Raw genomic sequence first — 23361 nt, 5'->3', positions numbered from 1 at the left:
CATGTTAGTTGCGACATAGCATGTATGTGACATGTCCATTTTAAAGTGAAAATAAGTGTAAGAATGAATACGTGAAACATTGCTTGGCCTCTCAGAACAATTGATCTCAATCGGTTAATTTCAAGACATTAAATTCGTGCTTCTTAGAGACTGGGTTTCTTCTTCATTTCTAATTTCAAGACATTAAATTCGTGCTTCTTAGAGACTGGGTTTCTTCTTCATTTCTAAAACAAAACCATGATTTTAACACCTTGCGAAAACCTGAGAGCGATTATGCTTGTAGTAAAAGGCGACTATGCTTGTTGTAAAAGGCGATTGTGCTTGTCGTAAAAGGCGATTATGCTTGTCGTAAAAGGCGACTATGCTTGTTGTAAAAGGCGACTATGCTTGTCGGAAAAGGCGACTATGCTTGTCGTAAAAGGCGATTATGCTTGTCGTAAAAGGCAATTATGCTTGTCGTAAAAGGCGACTATGCTTGTCGTAAAAGGCGACTATGCTTGTCGTAAAAGGCGATTGTGCTTGTCGTAAAAGGCGACTATGCTTGTCGTAAAAGGCGACTATGCTTGTTGTAAAAGGCGACTATGCTTGTCGGAAAAGGCGACTATGCTTGTCGTAAAAGGCGATTATGCTTGTCGTAAAAGGCAATTATGCTTGTCGTAAAAGGCGACTATGCTTGTCGTAAAAGGCGACTATGCTTGTCGTAAAAGGCGATTGTGCTTGTCGTAAAAGGCGACTATGCTTGTCCTAAAAGGCGACTATGCTTGTCGTAAAAGGCGACTATACTTGTCGGAAAAGGCGACTATGCTTGTAAAAGGCGACCATGCTTGTCCTAAAAGGCGATTATGTTTGTCGTGAAAGGCGATTATGCTTGTCGTAAAAGGCAATTATGCTTGTCGTAAAAGACAACTATGCTTGTCTTAAAAGGGGACTATGCTTGTCGTAAAAGGCGACTACGCTTGTTGTAAAAGGCGACTATGCTTGTCGTAAAAGGCGATTATGCTTGTCGTAAAAGGCGACTATGCTTGTCGTAAAAGACAACTATGCTTGTCTTAAAAGGGGACTATGCTTGTCGTAAAAGGCGACTACGCTTGTTGTAAAAGGCGACTATGCTTGTCGTAAAAGGCGATTATGCTTGTCGTAAAAGGCGATTATGCTTGTCGTAAAAGGCGATTATGCTTGTCGTAAAAGACAACTATGCTTGTCGTAAAAGGCGATTAATTATGCTTGTCGTAAAAGGCGACTATGCTTGTTGTAAAAGGCGATTATGCTTGTCGTAAAAGGCGATTAATTATGCTTGTCATAAAAGGCGAGTATGCTTTTCGTGAAAGGCGATTATGCTTGTCGTAAAAGACGACTATGCTTGTTGTAAAAGGCGATTATGCTTGTCGTAAAAGGCGATTATGCTTGTCGTAAAAGGCAATTATGCTTGTCGTAAAAGGCGACTATGCTTGTCGTAAAAGGCGATTGTGCTTGTCGTAAAAGGCGACTATGCTTGTCCTAAAAGGCGACTATGCTTGTCGTAAAAGGCGATTGTGCTTGTCGTAAAAGGCGATTATGCTTGTCGTAAAAGGCGATTATGCTTGTCGTAAAAGGCGACTATGCTTGTTGTAAAAGGCGACTATGCTTGTCGGAAAAGGCGACTATGCTTGTCGTAAAAGGCGATTATGCTTGTCGTAAAAGGCAATTATGCTTGTCGTAAAAGGCGACTATGCTTGTCGTAAAAGGCGACTATGCTTGTCGTAAAAGGCGATTGTGCTTGTCGTAAAAGGCGACTATGCTTGTCCTAAAAGGCGACTATGCTTGTCGTAAAAGGCGACTATACTTGTCGGAAAAGGCGACTATGCTTGTAAAAGGCGACCATGCTTGTCCTAAAAGGCGATTATGTTTGTCGTGAAAGGCGATTATGCTTGTCGTAAAAGGCAATTATGCTTGTCGTAAAAGACAACTATGCTTGTCTTAAAAGGGGACTATGCTTGTCGTAAAAGGCGACTACGCTTGTTGTAAAAGGCGACTATGCTTGTCGTAAAAGGCGATTATGCTTGTCGTAAAAGGCGACTATGCTTGTCGTAAAAGACAACTATGCTTGTCTTAAAAGGGGACTATGCTTGTCGTAAAAGGCGACTACGCTTGTTGTAAAAGGCGACTATGCTTGTCGTAAAAGGCGATTATGCTTGTCGTAAAAGGCGATTATGCTTGTCGTAAAAGGCGATTATGCTTGTCGTAAAAGACAACTATGCTTGTCGTAAAAGGCGATTAATTATGCTTGTCGTAAAAGGCGACTATGCTTGTTGTAAAAGGCGATTATGCTTGTCGTAAAAGGCGATTAATTATGCTTGTCATAAAAGGCGAGTATGCTTTTCGTGAAAGGCGATTATGCTTGTCGTAAAAGACGACTATGCTTGTTGTAAAAGGCGATTATGCTTGTCGTAAAAGGCGATTATGCTTGTCGTAAAAGGCGACTATGCTTGTCGTAAAAGGCGACTATGCTTGTCGGAAAAGGGGACTATGCTTGTCGTAAAAGGCGAGTATGCTTGACGTAAAAGGCAATTATGCTTCTCGTAAAAGGCGACTATGCTTGTCGTAAAAGGCGACTATGCTTGTCGTAAAAGGCGATTATGCTTGTCGTAAAAGGCAATTATGCTTGTCGTAAACGACGACTATTTGGTCATAAAAGGCGACTATGCTTGTGGTAAAAGGCGACTATGCTTGTGGTAAAAGGCGACTATGCTTGTGGTAAAAGGCGACTATGCTTGTCGTAAAAGGCGACTATGCTTGTCGTAAAAGGCAATTATGCTTGTCGTAAAAGGCGACTATGCTTGTCATAAAAGGCGATTATGCTTGTCGTAAAAGGCAATTATGCTTGTCGTAAACGACGACTATTTGGTCATAAAAGGCGACTATGCTTGTGGTAAAAGGCGACTATGCTTGTGGTAAAAGGCGACTATGCTTGTGGTAAAAGGCGACTATGCTTGTCGTAAAAGGCGACTATGCTTGTCGTAAAAGGCAATTATGCTTGTGGTAAAAGGCGACTATGCTTGTCATAAAAGGCGATTATGCTGTCGTAAAAGGCGACTATGCTTGTCGTAAAAGGGCTATGATTGTCGTTACCATATTTGTAAAAGATGGTGAGTGGCATTCGTATTGATATCAGTAAATGTTTCAAAACCGATATTTTGTTGTTTCTTTATAAACTGGCGGCAAAAGAAAGTATAGGTCGAGTTGCATGATCGATAAAACAGTAACAAGAAGAGGTTTTGTTGTGAATTATAATATAATCTAGGGAGAGGTAACAAATGATTGATCAACCACAGTTTGAATGAAATTGTGCAATCTCAGGTAATGTAAGCTCAAAGTAAACTATAATGGGGTAAGAAATTTCATTTTCCAAAGTTGTCTGAAATGTTACCAAAAGTTTGTCAGACCCCAGCTAACACGACGTTGTCACAACGTTGTGGAAAGGTTGTGGATTGGTAACGTCGTGATATAACGTTGTCACAAAGTTATTATAACGTCAACGTGCAACGTTATTTCAGAACGTAATGACAACGTTGCACATTCACGTTGTGAAAACGTTGTGCATTGGACATCACACAAAGTTTTGTAACTACGTTTGTGAAACGGCCGTGAAACGTTATACAGTTTGCTTCTCGATAGTCATAAAGAAATAGAACTGCTTTATCAAAATGAACATGAATTTGTCAGAATGCCAATGCAGTAAGGCATAACCTTTCATATATATTCGGCATTTGAATTTTCTTCTCTTAATACTAAAATTTCCAAAACGTAATTGCGTATCTCTATGACAACGTTAGTATTACGTTACATTGTAACGTTATTCTACAACGTAACAACTACGTTGCAAATTCACGTTATGATAACGTTGTGCTTTGGACATTACAACACGTTTTGTAAATGATGTTTAGGAAACCACTTGTAGATCTACCATCTCTTAGTTTTATTTTGTTAAACATATATATCTATTCACGAAGTAATCTGTCTACTTAATGTTGTCACAAGCAATATTACAGTTAAAAACAATTGGCGCGCAATTTTTTGCGGCGTGAGAGCGACTGTTGAAAAGTTGAGCGCTTGCGCACTCTTCCAAAATGGCGGTGCAACTACCGGTTGGTTGCCTTGATGTTTGTGTGTTTGTTGTTAAACGCCGCACTCAGCAATCTTCCAACTATATGACGGCGGTTTGTAAATAATCGAGTCTGGACCAGAAAATCCAGTGATTGACATCATGAGCATCTATCCACGTAATTGTGATACGATGACATGCATCAACCAAGTCAGCGAGCCTGACCATCCGCGTAATTTAGAACGTAATAGAAGAGGCTCGATGACGAGCTGATGAAATTTATGACTACTTTGAAGATGTTGAGCAGACTGAGGATGATGGTGTGTTAGCTACCTTTGTTCATTTTCTCGTTGATCCAGTCAAGAATTTCTTGTTCCGCTGTCAACGCACCCGTTCTTGGGTCAGAATGACGTCACATTGTCGCGGAAGATTTGTTGTCACCAGCCATCTTAGTTTAAGCTCACTCTGGACATATTACAACTAATTTAAGTGATTGTGCAGCAACTGGAACTGGACAGATGATCTGTCAATTCGGATGAGGTAAGTTAATTTTTCAAAAGCAGTCTCCGCTTGTTGATATGTTTCTGTACACGCAGATAGTCAAACAATTTAAATGTATCGTATTATTCAGCAGTGTCGGTTTTTAGAATGCAGTTTGCCGGTCACTTTCACTGAGCGTCAGTGTTGATATTAATATTTGATATATACACAGAACATAATGTATATAGAGGTGAAGGAGGCCCAAGACTTTTTTCCATATTATTATTTTATGGATACCAAGGGTAATTACCACGGGCAAGCAGTATATGTTTGACCAGAATTCAATCTGGTGGCGTTTTGTGGCCGTCATATTATGTTCGGGTTTCGATCGTAAGCGTATAGGTCTGTGCATAGGCCTAACGTATGCATCGCCTACTGACCAATGACAGTTATCGCCATTTCTTCCGTGTTATTTCTGAAATCATTACTGTTTAAAGTTTTCATGTACTAATCTTCTGACTTGGATTTTTGGGAAACAGTGTGGCTCATTCAGGCCATTGGAAAGGTTGAGTAGATTTCTCTTATACAGCGAAAAGTGGGAATCAAAACAATGGAAGTATTTTCAGATCCACTCTCTGTAGGCTGCTGGTGTTAGCCCTAAAATAATCATGGAAATGAACAAAAAACTGTTTTGCTGGATTTGATAATCGACACAAAGCATTACGTAGATGTAAATACGAAATAACAAAACAACTGGGAAAGTACTAGTCTGGATTTGCTAGTTTTATCTCAGTGCTCAATACAAAATGTACTTTACAGGAGGTAACTTGTAGGCACTTTCAACATTCAAAAATAAAACTAAGTCCAAATTGACATGGCAGACACAGGCTATAGGCATTATGCAAATTAGCCTGGAAAAAAGTTATCAAAACAACAATAAAAATAACAGCTATGTTTATGAACATAATAATAATGACATGTAAGTTGTTGTTTGAGCAGGGAATATGTTACTTTTGATATTTTGACGATGATTCATATTCCCACAATGCCACTCACAAATCACTATCCACTGACAAATCACATGCACGTTGGTTTCAAGCACCTGTTTTCACCTGTCGTCAAGGTGTCATAGGTCATGGACATTCACCTTGATCTACTAACACCTGGTTATGCCCAGTTTCACAATAGTCTGTTTTGTTCATATTTTTACACACTTTTTAAGACATAAAAACCTTTGATACGCTGTATTTGTGCCAAGGCCCAATTAGTAATAATTGAGTTGTTTGAATATTTATATATTTTGTATATTAACTGCATTTATTTACAATCTGAGATAACAAAAACAGTTGTTTTTTTCATTTCCGTGAGTTCTTAGTCTAAAGCGCTCAATGATGTTATGAAAAAAAATATTTTCAGGAAGAGCTAGAAACATACTTGGTGTTTCCGAAAAGGCCTAATTAGCACTGGCTGAAGTAGCCTAAATGTGGATCATCTGGTTGTTGGTGTTATAAATTTTTATTGTAGCAAGGCGCTTATCATGTGCAGTTTTACTATTTCCAAAAAAGAATCAATTCATCATTTTCCGATAACTATATCCATGTCCGTCTCCCTTCTAACGAAAACGAGCTAAGGTGAAACGAGTGTCTCGTCGCGCACTATAACGGGGTTGTTACGACGTAAATTGTATTAAAAAGGTAAACTGTAATACTTGCAGCAAATTGTAATAATTTCAATCTGCTTGAATTCCAGTTTAGAAAAGGTCCCGAACAAACCATGTTTGTACTTACATGATTGTGTGTCATTGTACTTTGAAAGAGGTTTTGAGATGTGACTCACTATAACAATCACTGGTTTGCCTGACCGGTTTGTCAGACCGGTGTTTCTGGAAACCATATTACATTAGGTGTTTTTATTATGATGGTACTCGGGCTTGTTTTCGAAATATTCCTGTTTCACTAATGTACAGAAATAATGTCAAGTGAAACGTCAGTCGACGTGGCCCATAGAAGATAATAATGTATTATTGATTGAACTGTAATTCTAGGGCGTTATAGATTTGGTGAATTATATATGAGCATATTTTAAACAGATATGTTTATCTTTCACGTGAAGAAAGGTATTGTTTCAGACTGTATATTCTAGTCTCTGGCTGTGTACATTGTATATATTTTAACCTATATATAATATAATTGCTGACTTAACGTTGAACTTATATAAACTTTCACTCTGTTTGTCTGCCACAATTACAGCTTTAAACAATAACATGGTCCAGTACACAGCTAATCCCTTGCCACTTCTACGCAATGTATTTTTCAATGGATTTTCTTATCTTAATATTGTTACCATGTTTTGATTTTACTAGTCGATACACATAAATGTTTCACTGTTTCAACTTCCAGTTGCCCCTCAGAGACATATTCCTGTTTGATCACATGTAACTGTTAATTCACATGCAAGTTTGCTGTTGTCCAGTTATCTACCAGCTTCTGTAATATGTACCACACGTAAGTATGAAGAGCTTAATATAGGGGTGTCCCTTGCCATGCTACACGCAGTGTACAATCCTACTCACTCACACGCAGTGGTTAGGTGCCGATTCCCAAATTGAAACAATATGTTAACCCATAAATCTGTACGTAAAAGAAGTAAGTATGAAGCGTACAATCAAACAACCAATGATATATAATAATCAAGTGTAATACAAAATTATCTAGGTATACAAATCAATACAATTTACTGCATAACACTTACAATGGCAGTACACAATAGAGTGGTTGTACAATATTCAATGGCAGTACACAATAGAGTGGTTGTACAATATTCAATGGCAGTACACAATAGAGTGGTAGTACAATATTCAATGGCAGTACACAATAGAGTGGTTGTACAATATTCAATGGCAGTACACAATAGAGTGGTAGTACAATATTCAATGGCAGTACACAATAGAGTGGTTGTACAATATTCAATGGCAGTACACAATAGAGTGGTTGTACAATATTCAATGGCAGTACACAATAGAGTGGTTGTACAACATTCAATGGCAGTACACAATAGAGTGGTTATACAATATTCAATGACAGTACACAATCGAGTGGTTATACAATATTCAATGACAGTACACAATAGAGTGGTTGTACAACATTCAATGGCAGTACACAATAGAGTGGTGGTACAATATCCAATGGCAGTACACAATAAAGTGGTGGTACAATATTCAATGGCAGTACACAATAGAGTGGTGGTACAATGTTCAATGGCAGTACACAACAGAGTGGTGGTACAATGTTCAATGGCAGTACACAATAGAGTGGTGGTACAATGTTCAATGGCAGTACACAACAGAGTGGTGGTACAATGTTCAATGGCAGTACACAATAGAGTGGTGGTACAATGTTCAATGGCAGTACACAACAGAGTGGTGGTACAACGTTCAGTGACAGTAAACAATAGAGTGGTGGTACAACATTCAATGGCAGTACACAACAGAGTGGTGGTACAACATTCAATGGCAGTACACAATAGAGTGGTGGTACAATGTTCAATGGCAGTACACAATAGAGTGGTGGTACAATATTCAATGGCAGTACACAATAGAGTGGTTGTACAATGTTCAATGGCAGTACACAATAGAGTGGTTGTACAATGTTCAATGGCAGTAAACAATAGAGTGGTGGTACAACATTCAATGGCAGTACACAATAGAGTGGTGGTACAATGTTCAATGGCAGTAAACAATAGAGTGGTGGTACAACATTCAATGGCAGTACACAATAGAGTGGTGGTACAATGTTCAATGGCAGTAAACAATAGAGTGGTGGTACAACATTCAATGGCAGTACACAATAGAGTGGTGGTACAATGTTCAATGGCAGTAAACAATAGAGTGGTGGTACAACATTCAATGGCAGTACACAATAGAGTGGTGGTACAATGTTCAATGGCAGTAAACAATAGAGTGGTGGTACAACATTCAATGGCAGTACACAATAGAGTGGTGGTACAACGTTCAATGGTAGTACACAATAGAGTGGTGTACAACATTCAATGGCAGTACACAATAGAGTGGTGGTACAATATCCAATGGCAGTACACAACAGAGTGGTGGTACAATATTCAATGGCAGTAAACAATAGAGTGGTAGTACAATGTTCAATGGCAGTACACAATAGAGTGGTGGTACAATGTTCAATGGCAGTACACAATAGAGTGGTGGTACAATGTTCAATGGCAGTACACAACAGAGTGGTGGTACAATGTTCAATGGCAGTACACAATAGAGTGGTGGTACAATGTTCAATGGCAGTACACAATAGAGTGGTAGTACAATGTTCAATGGCAGTACACAATAGAGTGGTGGTACAATGTTCAATGGCAGTAAACAATAGAGTGGTGGTACAATATTCAATGGCAGTACACAATAGAGTGGTGGTACAATGTTCAATGGCAGTACACAACAGAGTGGTGGTACAATGTTCAATGGCAGTACACAATAGAGTGGTGGTACAACGTTCAATGGCAGTACACAACAGAGTGGTGGTACAATGTTCAATGGCAGTACACAATAGAGTGGTGGTACAATGTTCAATGGCAGTACGCAACAGAGTGGTGGTACAACGTTCAGTGACAGTACACAATAGAGTGGTTGTACAATGTTCAATGGCAGTAAACAATAGAGTGGTTGTACAACATTCAATGGCAGTACACAATAGAGTGGTGGTACAATGTTCAATGGCAGTACACAATAGAGTGGTTGTACAATATTCAATGGCAGTACACAATAGAGTGGTGGTACAATGTTCAATGGCAGTAAACAATAGAGTGGTGGTACAACATTCAATGGCAGTACACAACAGAGTGGTGGTACAACATTCAATGGCAGTACACAATAGAGTGGTGGTACAATGTTCAATGGCAGTACACAATAGAGTGGTGGTACAATATTCAATGGCAGTACACAATAGAGTGGTTGTACAATGTTCAATGGCAGTACACAATAGAGTGGTTGTACAATGTTCAATGGCAGTAAACAATAGAGTGGTGGTACAATGTTCAATGGCAGTACACAATAGAGTGGTGGTACAATGTTCAATGGCAGTACACAATAGAGTGGTGGTACAACGTTCAATGGCAGTACACAACAGAGTGGTGGTACAATGTTCAATGGCAGTACACAATAGAGTGGTTGTACAATGTTCAATGGCAGTACACATTAGAGTGGCGGTACAACGTTCAGTGACAGTACACAATAGAGTGGTGGTACAATGTTCAATGGCAGTACACAACAAAGTGGTGGTACAATGTTCAATGGCAGTACACAATAGAGTGGTGGTACAATGTTCAATGGCAGTACACAACAGAGTGGTGGTACAACGTTCAGTGACAGTACACAATAGAGTGGTTGTACAATGTTCAATGGCAGTAAACAATAGAGTGGTGGTACAACATTCAATGGCAGTACACAACAGAGTGGTGGTACAATGTTCAATGGCAGTACACAATAGAGTGGTGGTACAATATTCAATGGCAGTACACAATAGAGTGGTGGTACAACGTTCAATGGCAGTACACAATAGAGTGGTGGTACAATGTTCAATGGCAGTACACAATAGAGTGGTGGTACAACATTCAATGGTAGTACCCAATAGAGTGGTGGTACAATATTCAATGGCAGTACACAATAGAGTGGTTGTACAACATTCAATGGCAGTACACAATAGGCTGGTGGTACAATGTTCAATGGCAGTACACAATAGAGTGGTGGTACAATGTTCAATGGCAGTACACAATAGAGTGGTGGTACAATGTTCAATGGCAGTACACAATAGAGTGGTAGTACAATGTTCAATGGTAGTACACAATAGAGTGGTGGTACAACATTCAATGGCAGTACACAATAGAGTGGTGGTGCAACATTCAATGGCAGTACACAATAGAGTGGTTGTACAATGTTCAATGGCAGTACACAATAGAGTGGTGGTACAACATTCAATGGCAGTACACAATAGAGTGGTGGTGCAACATTCAATGGCAGTACACAATAGAGTGGTGGTACAACATTCAATGGCAGTACACAATAGAGTGGTTGTACAATATTCAATGGCAGTACACAATAGGTGAGGTGAGGTGAAATTGGGTTTAACGTCGGGTCCAAGATTATTGCACTTATATAGCGAGGTGCATATACGTGTGTGTGTTTGTGTGTTTCATAAATAAATTACACTGACCCATAACATTATCCCACATAAGTATATAAAGTTTTATATAGGGGTGCCGCAAGCCGTGCTACGCGCAGTGTACAAGCCTACTCACTCACACACAGCGTACATCTCACTCACTCACTAACTCCTATTGTTAGACATTGATCACACATAAGTAGGTAAAACTTAATAACGCAGTACATCCCACTCACTGGCAGCGGTGGACATTTATGGCAAACCAAAAATTATTCTACGTCAGCAATGTGAACCAATGAACGTTATCCACATGTCCATTGTGAGTCATGTTTTAAACATGTACGTAATATTGATCTCATCCTACCCTTCAAGACGGGGAACGTGAAATTGTTAGGTGATACTCTTCCAACAGTCGTGTCTTGTAGTAATCGTTTGCTAGGTGGCAGCCTTGGGAATTTGGTGCCGGTAGTCGTTCAGCACATCTCTGTCTGTTTCTTGTACTCCTCTGTGAACAAGATGCTGCCGCTGTGTTCAAGAAACTGTTGCAGTTTTCAGCTGGCATTAACATCAACTGTTTTCATCTTGTTTGGAATTTCTGCATGCTGCTCAAAGAAATGTGGTTTTCAGATGACAGACCAAATGACGTACAGGTCTTTCACCATCAGGAACATTGGCATCAAGTTGTGCCAAGTATGATGTGTTAAAAATTGCTTCAGTTCGAATTTCGAATACGTTAATGAAACGTTAAGCTGTCCAAGTTATGACTCAAAGAATATTGAGAAGACGAGCGTATTGAGTGTTCATCCTAAGAATCACCCCAATGTAAGTTATGTTTATTGTGTTGTGTGCTGATCTTACCTTGAATCACAGGAACCACATTGAATGTTGCTCAAATCTTTCAAATAAAGTACCTTTTGCTTCGGTAAAAGTCAGTACGATTATAAACTATTCATAAACTGTGTAGTTGGTTTGGTTGGTTGGTTTGTTGTTTTACGCTGCACTCAACAATATTACAGCTATATGACGGCGGTCTGTAAATATTCGAGTCTGGACCGGACAAGTATCCCGATTCCTTTACATAAGAAGCGCAGCACTACAGATGTTAATAACTATAGAGGGATAACATTGATGAACGGATATGGAATACGTATGGCAACAGTTTTAAGTGATCGATATTTGCAGATACATTTGAGAAGGTTCTTGACTCAGAAGCCGGATTTTGGATGTACCAATGATAATGTGTATACGCTGCAGCGTCTTGAACAAAATTACCCTTCCAATTACCTTTCTGCAGATGCAGATTGTATTTGCGAAAGACATTTGACCATGTTGATAGAAATTTGCTATGGTTTTCGATTATAAAGACGGGCATATACAGTCGAATTCTTGCCGTTCTCAATGATTTCATACCTAGCGCCGTTAGTACATCTAAATGCTCCATCTCAGTGAACTTATTCTTTAAGTGGTGTACGACAAGGGGGTGTGCTCTGTCTGTTTTTCTTCTCAGTGTTCGAAAATAGTGGCCTCAGAGGAATTTCTGTAGGTCAGTAGATTGTTTTAATTATTATTACAATGTATTGTTATTTGCTGATGACTTGTGTTTAGTTGATGATACTGTGATTAGAGAAAAGGGGAATGAATGCATAACATTTGTAAATTATGGAATCTTCAGGTTAATATGGCTAAGACAGACATTTTGGTTTATAGAAAAGGGGGACCTGTGCGAGGCGTTGAAAAATAATGTTGGGTTGGAAGTCCTACCAAAGACTCAGCAAAGAACAATTGCCAAGGAGATGCAGATCCGTGATTGCTGCTAGGGGCGGTCACACGAGACACTGAGTTCAGCGCTACCTTGTGTCCGTATGTGACATGACAATGAACAGTTCCAATGCCTTTGTACCATGACAACATGTGACTATGAAACTCCAAAATTTCATATTTGTATCTATGATATTAAATTAAATATATCGACTTTATTAGGTACAATACATTTACTAAAAATCTACCTGTGCATTTCTTTTTAAGAGTGTATATTTACAAATATACTTCTACTGTTACATAAATGCAATTTAAATTTGTTAACATGACAGTTGATATAGTGTTTTTATTGTTTGATACTAAAATATAACCACTTGTACTGTATGGGTCCGAAATATGTAGATACTCAGTGGAATCAGTCGATGCCATTTTTCTAAATTCGCTTCAGATGTTCGTTTGCAGCATCATTTGGTTGAATGTGCCAGATATTGATACATGTTGAATAGCATCTGGTATGTATGAAATACTGGTGCAAGTTTTGTATATGACAGGTTATTTTTATGAAAAGAATTGATGACAGTCGCAGAACACATGGGCATCACACGTTAAACATTTGTCGATTATTAGTGGATTTGGAGATGTGTGGAAGGTGCCTTTTGAATATGTTTTACCAACGTTTGCAGGCTTGAAATCAGCAAATGCTTCATGTAACAATGCATGAATCAAGGGATTGTTGTGAAAGACGTCATAATGTGGTACAGACTTGCATGTGACATGCATTAGAAACAGATAACTTAGATGCTTTCCATGTTTATTAAGGATATGTGCCTTGCCCATTCATAGTAACTTATGATTTTGATCCTCGTGAAATATGTCATTCTTGATGCATTGAAGAAGAAATACATTTCTTATTCGTGTTTCCTGCATATTTTAATTTGAGACAAATGTGCATCCCCGATATATAGCACACAGTTGGAATGTCAGTTCTTCAAAAAAAGCTGTTACACTGTAATAAGTAATTTGTATTTATAAATGCAGCCACATTTACGCTTATCAAAATCGTCATTTTTGCCCTAATACTGTCAACGCTTTCCCAATATTATTCTCGAGAATTGACCGATTTATTGTGTAATGACAGGAAGCACAAGATACAGTGATAAAAAACCCTCTCAAATATATGGACCCCTACACTGAGAACTAAGACATATACATAGAGTCTCACAAGGTTCTTTCTTTTGCTGTCTGAAGGTCCCGGTTCAGCAGCATTTGGTTAATTGTGTATACTTATAAATGCAGCCACATCTACGCTTATCAAAATCATCATTGTTGTCAAACCAATTAATGCCGAGTAAAGACAGCAATAATTATCACAAATGTGCTTTTCTTCCTGTTATTATTACTTATGTTCCTTATATGTACAAGTGCCTGTGACTTCCAATACAGAAGGAAACTTAAACGTATATATTATTTATATACATTTATGTTTGTTATTACTTCCTATTATTTACGAAACCCTTTCAAATATATGGACCCCTACACGAAGAACTAAGACATATACATAGAGTCTCACAAGGTTCTTTCTATTGCTGTCTAAGGTTCCGGTTCAACCCTGTTCATCTCAGGTCTGCATTCCGCCTTCCCGATGTTCGGAGACCGGATCTGGAAAAGCTGTCTGTGAACGAGGTATGTGTGTCTCATGCAGAGAAGTGTATTGTGTTTAGCTGAATGTTGTTTCTGTCAATTCCATCACATCAGTACTGGAGTGAAGGATCCACATCTTGAACGCTATTTTGAATACGACGTTCTGGGTCCATGATATCACATTATCCATCAACTGTTGTTAAAGACACTTTGATAAATGGATATTGGGTTTCAATTTCTAGTCGGGAAAGAAGATATTTTGTGGGAGCCTTTCTTTTATGTTGGACTCAGATCAGTTTGCGAATAATTCGTGTATAAGTTGTAAATAAGTCGCGAATTCGGACACACGCGGATTTCTGCGAAAACTATGATATTGTTATATGGCACTACTTAGCTTTTAATTTACTTAGGGGTTGATGTATGTTATATGTACTTGGGTTAAAAATACACACCATGTACATGCATGGAGGGACGTCCTGATTAGGGTTGTCACACAGTAAACGTTGATAACAATGTGAAGTGCACTTATACAATCGGGCATTTAAAACAGAACAATACTGTTTATAGCTTGAGTTCGTGAGTGATATCCCTCTGTATGATAACGGGTCGTACTTGTGAGCAGTTGATGATTTTGGGATTGGATTTATTAGACCTTTCGTCCATTCTGTAGGCATTATTCCATTTACAAAACACAGGTTAAAAAGTTTATGAAGAAACTGGATACAGTTGGTAGTTTTCATAACATCAGTGGAGATCTTACCGCCTCAAACACTACCTCGTATGTAAATGGTTTATTGATCTCGAGGCTGTCTGCATCATCAGAGGGTCCCTCTTCTTCACCTGGGCTGACTTCCTCCTCGGGGGTATTTGAAGTCACACCATTCAGTAGAACACTGTACTTGTCTCTCCAGGTGTTCAGCACAATCTCTTTATCAGCAGATAGACTGCCGTCCTCTAGTCTCACCTCCATTGGTACAGATTGAATTGAAGTGGATATCTTTCCAATCTTCTACAAAAATTCGTTCTTGTTTTCTTCGCATAGGTTTTCCAGCTCAAACAGGCATTCTGTGTTATAGTTACGTTTACATTTTCTTGTCTCCTTGTCGAATATCTTCCATTTATGAGTGAATATCTCACGAAGACGGCGTTTTCTAACTGTTTTACACTTACACCATTTACGTTCTGCCTTACACATGTCAGTCCACAGTTCGTTAAGTGTATTATTCCACCATGGTGTCTTCCTCAACCGCCTCCTCTTGTTAGGTCCCCATGTAAAGGTGAGTTTTCTGTTAGGTAGAATTCGGTCCATCTCCACTCTCACTGTACAAGTAAAACTATTGTAGGCCGCATCAATATCAGATTGATGACAGCTAGAAGCTTCCAGTTTATTGATGGTTTTATGAAGTATATATTCACAGTTAGTTGAACTCATAAAAGTGTCAGGCACAGTTGATACATCATTTTTAGTCATACACAGAGAAATGGTCACGCATTCTTGAACATGATCATGATCACTTATAGACACAGATGGTAGTTTCACACTCCATGATAGAAACGAATGGTCCAGTTTGGTTATGGCTTGACCACTGACACACCCTCCACACCCCGCTGCTTCCACCAGGTCAGATACACGTGTCACCTTGAAATCTGATATACTTTTCACATTCTCATATGGATATATACAATAATCGTCAACAGATGCCCCCTTGCATGAAACACAAGTAAAATCATTCTTTACTCAATCTCAATCAGTTTATTCATATATAACTGTAAGGCCACAGGCCCATAGTACAGCATACATGACAATGTGGAAGCGGTTAGAAATATTACAAGGATTCATTTCTTAATAACATGGCATGATATATAAAGAGAGAGAGATTTTGTATAGCCGTTTTGCTCACATGTGATATTAAAGAGATAAACTTGTATTTATTTGGATGTACATAGTATTTCTGTTCAGTATATTTTTTCCTTAAATTATCATATCTACAACATACAAGTAGAAAATGAAATTCATCTTCGACAATATTTAAAGAACATTGTTTACATAATCATAAACATTTGGGTATTTTGTTGTGCCTGCCAACTTCAACCATTAACCTGTGTGAGCTGCATCTAAATTGTGTTAATGATATTCTGCATTTTCTTATATTTACATCAGTTAAATATTTTTCTGCGCATATTTGCATTTAAAATAATCTATAATATTCGCATTTGCTAAAAACATCTACAGTAGATACCCATGTTTGAAAGTACATGTCAAAAAGCGCCTGCCTTATTTTCGATATGAACATGGCATGATTCTCTAAGAAACATTGGTTTCCCCAGATGTAACCATACCCACAGTAGATTTATACAGTAGACATTTAACATTGTATGCCCAATTCTGTACGTTATTTCTACCATTTGAAATACAAAAAGTTGCACTGATAAGGAAATCTATAAAAAGCTGTCCATAACTATTTCTAACTAAATCAATAGTTTCTCTTGGTGGTAGAAAATCCAGTCCTTCAATATAGTCCAGTAGATTTCCACATCTGCTGTTCATATCATCACATATAAAGCTAATATTTTGCACATGGTAAGTGGATATCTGTGATAACAGAGTGTCGTAAAAGTCGAATGCATCGATGTCTCTGGTCGAACACTCTGGGGGTAAGTAGCACACACATATACAGAAACTGCAAGTCGTATCAGTCTTGTGGTTCAGCTTTAACCACATTATTCCTTCAGATTCACATTAAAATTTGGTAAAAACTTATTTTTAATTAAAAAATCAACTCCGCCGGACCCGCGTTTCGCGCGTCGATGCTGATTTTTTCTGTTGTGTCCAAACCACGTGTAATCTAGCACATTTGAAGTTTTATTCACAGTTAGGTGCGTTTCAGCAACCCCAATAATGTCTAAGTCAAGATGTGATACACAAGTTGATCTCAATTTAAAATCATCAGAAATATCGTCATTTACCCATCCGTTAACATACCAGAAACCGCATGAGGCCTCGTGATAGTACGTCGATCTGTTAGCTCCGCCCATGAGCCCTCGGCTGTGACTGGTGTGTCCTCGTCGTGGCGCCCGATTGGTTGATCCGGTGTTGTCACGTGATGTTTGTTGATAAACAACATCCCGAACACGTGTGTCGCGTTGTCCCTGTATGTCGTGTCGTGTAGATGTCTCCCCTCGCCGTGTTTCACCGCCTGTGTCGCTGTCGTCGTTGTAGCGTTGTCGTTGTATGCGTCCACCCATGAACCTGAGTTCTTCGTTGCCCATAGAGTCCACCAACATCTTGAAGTTGGACTCCATTCTGCGTTGTTGGTGACTCTTGTCCGGTGTCATGAACACGTTTGTGTAGTTCCTCGAATCTTTGAGCCTTTTCTTGTCTGTTAAGATGGCATATTTATCATATTGACAGTCAGGTGACTGGTAACAATTGTATTTGGCAGTGACCTTGGTCGATAGCGATTTAAATACTACATCTGCGTTTCTTTCAGTAATGGTGATTATGTTTACTTACTTACTACGGGAGATTTAACGTGCGCTGGGGCGCACTTTTTGATATTACTCTATAGGAATGGCTATTTTCCATTCATAAGTATTAGCACAAATGCAGCTTTCTTCGTTAAGTAATTATTGTGATGTTTCGTGATATTATCACGGTTCACGTCTTACCAAAAGACGTTAAAAGATGGTACTTGCTGTCGGCAAATATTTCAGTGGGCTAGCCTTATAAAGCCCGTATTTGTCCGGACGAGTTCAAACGGTTCTACTAAACCGTGGAAGAAATGTTTCGCACGCAATATGACAAGATATGTACACTGGTTTTTTATGTCATGATAAAATATAATTCATTTGTTGGTGTTATTTTTAAGCACTCTACCGCCTAGTCACACCGAACTGTAGCAACAATGATGTAGTAAATGAAGAGTTTACAATACTGTAATAGAGTATTGAACATACTTCATACAAATTATGCATCTACAGAAGCATGTAATATTCTTTTCTTATTTCTGATTGTACGTATAGTGACGGTACCACGATTTTTAGTGATGTCAGAAACCGTCGTAAACACTTCTAAAACGTACAGTAGACGTGATACACCAGCCCTGTGTTTCAAATGGCAGCGGGAAGCGTCATTAACACTTCTAACACTGTACAGTAGACAAGATACACCAGTCCTGTGTTTCTAATGGCGGCGAGAAGTGTCATTAACACTGCTAACACTGTACAGTAGACGTGATACACCAGCCCTGTGTTTCTAATGGCGGCGAGAAGTGTCATTAACACTTCTAACACTGTACAGTAGACATGATACACCAGTCCTGTGTTTCTAATGGCGGCGAGAAGTGTCATTAACACTGCTAACACTGTACAGTAGACAAGATACACCAGTCCTGTGTTTCTAAGGGCAGCGGGAAGTGTCATTAACACTTCTATTACTGAACACTAGACATGATTCACCAGTCCTGTGTTTTTAGTTTATGTCGGGTTACTAAATAATTTACAGTAAAGTCTAGAAGCACTCAGAGGATGACTGGAGATAGATAATTGGATCGTAAAAACACAGGGCATATAGTTTCATATCATTTGTATATAGAATGGAATCTGTGTGTCTGACATCTCAAAAGTGTTTGGTTTTTCTCCGTTTAGTTCATATTACTAATATAAGCATAATTTTGTTTAAACTGTTTATTGTATCCAGGTGTATCACATCCATGTATGTACATGTCATTAATATAACGTATTGTTTTCATATTGATGTCTAGATATGTTGTACTTTGATGTTTCCAGTTCATCTTTGATATTTAACTACATCCTGAATATGAATGTATAACTCCTCTCCTCGATACATGGCTTATATGCGGCCTCAGATTGAATTCTCTCAATCTGTGACTCACTATTAACTCAAATGTTTTACATCTGTGGCATAACTGACCTGCCATTCACGTGCTTCACATATCGTTAATAAAGTATACTGTATGTCCGCCTGTAAAAATGGCACACAGTATACCAAACCGAATCGTTTTGTCTCAAGTGATGCTATCACGAATTTCATTCACAATCTGTTTTTTTCACGACGACACACCCTATTAAAGGATTAGGGCATGGCCTATTACTATTGACTCAAGCTATTTCCAAGGGAAAATCTATACCTGCATGTCAAAATGTTTCTACAGGACGATGAAATCTCACTGTCTCACGCTCATTATTGCGGTAAACTTTCCTACAAATGGCACAGAGAAGGGTTGAAATAAAAATAAATATGAAGAACTTCAAAAGTCGAAAAAATTAAAATCTACCAGACCAAATGTGATATGATATTGGCATTTGTTTAAAGAAATAGAAATGCATGTACTTTCTATTCAATTACCCATAAGGCATTATTTCAATTACCCACACACCCCATAGATTTTTCTATGGAGAATATTTTATTGCAAGAGGTGAGGTGGAATGGGGTTTAACGTCGCGTCATATAGCGACGTGCATGCAAGTGTATGTGTGTGTGTGGCTGCTTGTACTAGTCCGGACTGATGCCGATTTATAGTGCTAGCACACTGAGATACCATGCCGCAGTTTAACATGAATACCCCACTCAGACACACAGTATACTGTCTCCGAGCCGACCAGTCCTTGATTTAGCCCGTTAATGCCTAACGCCAGACAGGGTAACAACAAGTACCATCTTTTAACGTCTTTTGGTATAAAGCGGCGGGGGTCGAACACCGGACCTCCCGCTATCCTGGCGGACGCTCTACCATTAGACCACGGAGGCGGTCTTTTATTGTAGGAAGAGGTTATACCACCATATAGTGCGGGCGCTACCCGTAGGTCACGGCATGCTTATCCTGCAAACACTTGGTGTCATCACTGATTTTCACTTAATCATTCACATAAATTTTACCGCTCTGTGGCCTCTATACAAAATGGAATCTGTTTCGACGGATACTCTAGATTGTTTTTTCTCTTCCAATGACAATCTATATATTTGTAGTCACGAGTGCAGTTTCATCACTTGGTTTAACCTCGATCAGCTCGATCGTTCGTTCATGTAATTGTCGAAAAACACAACGTAAAAGCATGATCTATAGTATAAACAGGTGGTTCCTTGACATGGCAGTTGTCCCGTGGAGGCTTATGATATAGACACAGTGGTTTTGTTTTCGGGCCAAATACACTAGGCCTAGTTGCATGGAATGTTGGCTGCCATTTACATGTGGCGTTGATTTGGTTTACCATCAATAAAGACATTTTGCTAAACGGTGACATTTATCAGACATTTATTTAGCGCCTGCAGAGTACGAACAATTAATTTAACACTGGAATACAGACATAGGCGTAGATGTCGGTAGTTGGGTCCACGAACAGGAACGAACGTTTTTATGTCTGTAGGGAAGTTGTTGAATGAAAAACGTTCCACTCATGCGCAGTTCTTTATTACGGTCGAAGACGAACGCTGTCTGCAGATCAGTATTTTCTTACACAGAAAACACAGGGGGGTTCAGTGGCGGTGGAACCCCCCTTGTCGAAACATTAAAGTAGAAAAATATTTTGAAGCATATAAATGAAAATATTATCAATTGATTATTGATACGTCCTAAGTGTGACTAAGGTGCCTGACATATCTTGGAAACGTATCTTTGTATGACACGCGAAGTTAGTGAGTGAGTATGCTTTTAGCAATATTCCAGCAATATCACGGCGGGACACGCGAAGTAAGTAGTGGTTAACGTATTCCCTCTTCACGCCGAAAACCCCGGGATCGATTCGCCCACATGGGTACAAAGTGTGAAGCCAATATCTGGTGTTCCCCACCCAAATATTGCTGGAATATTGCTGAGAGCATGTAAAACCCAACTCACTCAACCCAACTGAAGAGCATATTTTGTGTTTCAGCCTCGAGTGACCCAAGTCGGACCGAGAGGAGACCAGTGGCCACAAAAACGCCTGCTAAAATGTCTGCACAGATGACGACAGTGACGACCCGTGGTAGGTGGTGAGAACCTAGCAGTTGGTAGATACTGTCACTGTCCAACTTTGTACGAGATGAGGTCACATCAACATGTAACAAATATATGCCAGAAAGTTCACTCCACAAACCTTCATATGAACAGCAATCTCAATGTTTGTGTTGTATATTAAGCTAGTCGTTTGAGTGATTTGTTAGTCGCTAGACTACCTTATATTTTGAGTATTTTTTTACCTCTACTAAGATAAACGTATTTAAAATTGTATTAGGTCTAATCACCGAAAATTTCAAATGCATAAAATTTGTCGAATGGCCATATCGTGTATGTATAATGCTTATCTGGTCTGTATTGTTTTCTGAACAGCATGTTCTGTGTTTCAGCCTCGAGCGACCCGAGTCGGACCGCAAGAACGCCAGTGGCGACCACAAAAATGCCTGCTACACAGGGTAGGTGGGAGAACCCAGCAGGCAGAAAGCCCACACTTTAATCCCTCCAACAATTAACAAGCTAGGGTATAGACCCATGGGGGTTCTGACTTGCTTCTTGCATGTCATCATATCTCAGTTGAGTCGATTGTTGCTCATGTTGTCAACCACTGGGCTGTCTGTCTTTATCAGACTCCGCCATCTTATTGTTGGACTACTGCTGAGTGCGGCGTAAAACAACAAACAAAGAGATTGACATGAACAAATTTCATGTTTTATTATCCTAATATTTCCAAACAGCAACTGTACTGACAGCATCATCTCATAAAGCTCAGTTCATCTAAGCCATACACAGAATAATCAGCGTTAGAAATTGGCACTAGTCCTGTAGTCCTTACCAAACTGCCCAATAGTAAAGGTATCCTAAGGACTAGTAGAAATTGGCCCATTTTAAGGGTTTTGCTACATGTTATCATTATAAGGACTAGTGGACAAAATCTGTTAGTTTCTAACCCTGATAATGTTACAACTACTGGATGTAACACAAAGATTCTAAACATTGACTACATAATCCTTGCTTACATGAACCAGCTGTCGTCCTTACCCTTGATCGTTGTATTGTCAGCCATGTTGGAAGTGGTTGATGACGTGTCGTGTCACGTGTCCACACGGTGAGGTGTGAACAATGTGGATGTATGACGAAGATGTCTGGATGTGTACAGAGTTTACTCTGTGTTACAGTGACTCCATCACCAGCAGACTGCCGCCGTCTCCGTGACGCCAGCTGGGCCGGGATTCTGGAGGAGGTGAAGCGGCTGCTGTCTCTGGGCGTCGACGTCAATTGTAGGGGGGGATGGGACAACAGGACACCGGTGGGGTGGGCAGCACGGTATGGACAGAGAGACAGAGCCGATGTGTCACTGGTGGACAAGCACGGTGACAACACTCTTCACCTCGCCTGTGCGGGAGGAGACATGGAGACGGTTAAGTTTGTGCTGTCTCTGAACGTGGTGGACTTCGACGTCAGGAACAAGTGGGGGAAGACAGCGGCCGACGTGGCGAGATCCAGGCGAGTGGTGGATCTCCTCGTGTCCCGCGGCGCTCAGTGACGTCAGTGTCGTGTTTGTGTGGACGGTGGGGGAGACCTGACAGTGACGTGGTGTGCCGTCCACGTCGTCGTGTGTACATCTGTCTTTATTAACGTGAAACTGTTTGTTTTTTTTGGAGATGAATAAAACTTGTAAAAACTTATTTAGACATTTTGTCATTTGTTGTGTTTGGAACTTCGCATGATCAGGTAAGAAAAGTGTTAACTGAGTGTAAATAGAGATGATGTGTGATTGGTATGTAAGCACCGCACCTCGTGATATATTCATGCATGTCGTTATATATTTCTGTGTTAAGTTTACGTCTGAGTTTGTAATTAATCGTTAAAAACACAAAAAACCTGTTTGTTGACATCTCGGTGACCTCCGACCGAGCCGAGGTTCGCCCAGCTGATGTGGCGCCAAATGTACAATGACAGTGACGTCACACTGTCGATGACGTCACGGCATTCTGGCTTAGGTCTAAACACTAAAGCTGCCTGCTGTTTTCTCTGCTAAATACGATATCGGTAATTCACAGGGCGGCACAATGCTGGCTTCACGACATATGCAAGTACAACACAGGCCTCACGTGGGCTAAATAGTTTAACAAAGGCAAAATATACATCTGTTTCTATGGAGATGTGTTGCATATTATTGCTGCTGAAATTTAAAAAGAAATATTTCTGATTGAGGAGATATTTATTTTATCTCTCCCATTTCACCATTTCAATCAAGCTACTTCCCAGC

General features: G+C 39.5%; 1 pseudogene; it reads left to right on the top strand.

Annotated features, from left to right (window-relative positions):
- LOC139472684 (serine/threonine-protein phosphatase 6 regulatory ankyrin repeat subunit C-like) overlaps positions 1–22688 on the top strand; it is a 47072-nt pseudogene extending 24384 nt beyond the window's left edge.
- Positions 22689–23361: the final 673 nt, after the last annotated feature.

This window comes from Haliotis cracherodii, unplaced genomic scaffold (assembly GCF_022045235.1).
Source record: "Haliotis cracherodii isolate W230 unplaced genomic scaffold, xgHalCrac1.p SCAF_25, whole genome shotgun sequence".
Classification (NCBI taxonomy): Eukaryota; Metazoa; Mollusca; class Gastropoda; order Lepetellida; family Haliotidae; genus Haliotis; species Haliotis cracherodii.
The sequence above is the reverse complement of the archived record's forward strand: the minus strand, read 5'-3'. Positions and strand labels throughout refer to the sequence as shown.